Source organism: Gavialis gangeticus, unplaced genomic scaffold (genome assembly GCF_001723915.1).
Source record: "Gavialis gangeticus isolate Ggan-Ray unplaced genomic scaffold, GavGan_comp1, whole genome shotgun sequence".
NCBI classification, from domain to species: domain Eukaryota; kingdom Metazoa; phylum Chordata; order Crocodylia; family Gavialidae; genus Gavialis; species Gavialis gangeticus.
The window spans coordinates 20,114,761-20,117,175 of NW_017729014.1; the positions used below are offsets into that span (position 1 = coordinate 20,114,761).

General features: G+C 53.3%; 1 long non-coding RNA gene across 1 annotated transcript in view; it reads left to right on the forward strand.

Annotated features, from left to right (window-relative positions):
• The window catches only part of LOC109293899, an 18,433-nt gene extending 16,886 nt beyond the window's left edge, over nucleotides 1-1,547 (forward strand). The window contains exon 3 of the long non-coding RNA XR_002096425.1: nucleotides 1,090-1,547. This is a non-coding gene — a long non-coding RNA (uncharacterized LOC109293899). The remainder of the gene's footprint in view (nucleotides 1-1,089) is intronic.
• Nucleotides 1,548-2,415: the final 868 nt, after the last annotated feature.

Below are 2,415 nucleotides of genomic sequence, written 5' to 3' on the forward strand. Positions count from 1 at the left end.
TGATTACCACATCCTTAGCCTTCACTACCTCCGTGAGCTGATGCAGAGTTTAACCTCTGTGCATCTTGCCTGCAGTGCAGGTCGTCTCTGCAGCCCTTCCTCTGCAGCTTCTGATTTTTTTTTTAGCCTTGCCCTGCAGCTGGATTTCAGTGAGATCAGGTCGCCTGCCCCTTTGAGAGGCAGGGGAGTCTGATGTTAGCCAGCCCTACACAATTATCCCACCCTAGCTGGGTCGGGTCTTCCCTGGAAAGGGGCTGAGAGTTGTGGCTTTTTGTAGGGCTCATTCAAACACGATGGGTGGTAGTGGTTATAGGCTGCTTTCGGCACTGAGAAGTGAGTTGTAACCTATGGTGGGCACAGGCCTGACTTCGTTTTAGCATTTGGCCGTGTTTATGGTGAATGGAAAAACCCATGCTTGTTGGGTGGTCATGAGTCCTTCCTGGTCTGGTCTAACAGAGGTCAGTGGTTTATACCAGCCCATGTCCCCTGGACCTTCCTGGAGCCTCCGCTACATTGGTCTCTAGCTTGGCAGGGACCTTGGATGCCAAAAAAGATCAAAGGAAAAATAGTCTTGTTCGTTTTTTTTTTTTTACTAGCGGGACGGCCAGAAATGGTCATCATTGCAAACTTGTCTCTGCGCTGCCTGATGCGAGGGACTAGGCTGTTGCTCACGGTTTCCAGGTAGCTCAGTTTGCAGGAAGGGTCACCTTGCTTGTGAAAAATGACCGAGGAACATTTAGGTCAGGTGGGGTTGATTTTTAAGTCGCTTCCTTACTGTGGCCAGTTCCCACAGTCTCATTGCATCATCTACGTGCCCGATCACAACCCAGAAGAGGCAGACTTAAAGCATTTGTATAAGCTTGAGCATCTACACACTGACTTCACTGGAGCCTTTCATCTCTCGGCTTGTTTCTGTCTGACCCGTGGGGTTGCTTATGTAGCCTCGAATGCCTCCAGTTCAAAAACGCTCTTAAACATGTGGTGAGATCCAGCAGGTGTTGACGGCATGTTATCGCATGCTGAAAGTAATTTGCCATCTTGCTCTGAAGTTTTGATGGGGTCAGAATCAGTCTCTCGGTTGTCTTGCAGGGCTGCACTTTGGACAGCAAGCTGGGTGCCCGAGATCACCTTGATGAATGATCACTCTCATGGCGAAGTCCCAGCTCCAGCGCACTCCTGAGAGAGGACACGAGGAACGTCCCTTGTGCGTGGCGGTCAACTGCTGCGAGAGGCGGCAACCTGGACAAATGAGGCACGCTGCTCCCTTGGGGGTGAAGAGACCGGGAGGATGTGTCCAAGGGAGAATCGGTGGCTGAGCAAACATGAGCAAGAAGCTGGGTGGAAAAGTGCATCGAATTGCACTTCTATGCGCCCTGCGATGGGATACCATCATCAGCCAGATGCACTGGCAAGTCGGTCCTTGGTGAGCCAAGCCCCCAGCTGCCTGCAGATGTATAAGGGAGCAGGGCATCTCCATCCGTGCTGAAACCACAGCCCTGTCTGCCTTCACATGAGAGCGTGACCGGAGCAGTAAAAGGACCCGGCTCCAGAAGGTAGCTCTGTTTGTGTTTTTTATGGGGGATGTGGTGATGGTGATGGGGTTTGTGTGGGGTGGGTGCCTACTTTAAACAGCTGTGGATGGGGAGGAGCTGTTAAACACCAGCTTGACATATCTAGGGGCCTGGGTGCAGCACCTGCTACTGGTTGTGCCTGTAAAATTAGCTCTGGAGGGAAGGGAGGAAATCCTGGTCAGCCATCAAACCTGACAGTCGTTCCAGAGCATTGTCACTGCACCGCGCCCTGCACAGACTTCTCACCCCATCTTTGGGCCAGGATCCCTCTTGGTGTGCAACCTTAGCATCGCGTGGTCTGGGAAAGGCCAAGAGAACAAACAATCTTTTCTGAAATGCCTGGGGCTGGATCCTGGCATCCATGAGCTGTTCCTCTGGAGCTGATGGAGTCGTCCCCGTCCTCCCCCAGCCTGTTGCTGCAAAAGAAGGGCCAGCCTAATGATACTGGGGGGACCTCTGACTTTGACCCTGTGCGCTCTGTTTCTGGGGGGTGATGGAGGCAATCTGCACCCTCGGCTCTGTTGCTGGCTTCAGCGCTGACTGTCGGAGCTTGCAAGGAACCTGCTGCAAGCCTGTCCCTCCCATGGGACCCGACCCCTGCAAAGGGCTGATCATCTGTCTGAGGTGCTGAGAGCCTCTGGCTCCCTGAGAAGCACCTTGCAGCAGAGTTAATCTTCCCCCCTGATTGTACTGTCAGTGCCGCTGCAATGCTATAAAACGTGGGAGAGCCAAAGTGGGCTGCTCTGCTGGGCTGTAGCATTGCATCTGAGCCATGTTAGAAGGCGCAGCTGTCAATGTGGGGCTGTACAGTATTGCTGGCCCGCCCCCGGCTTTTAACTTCTCT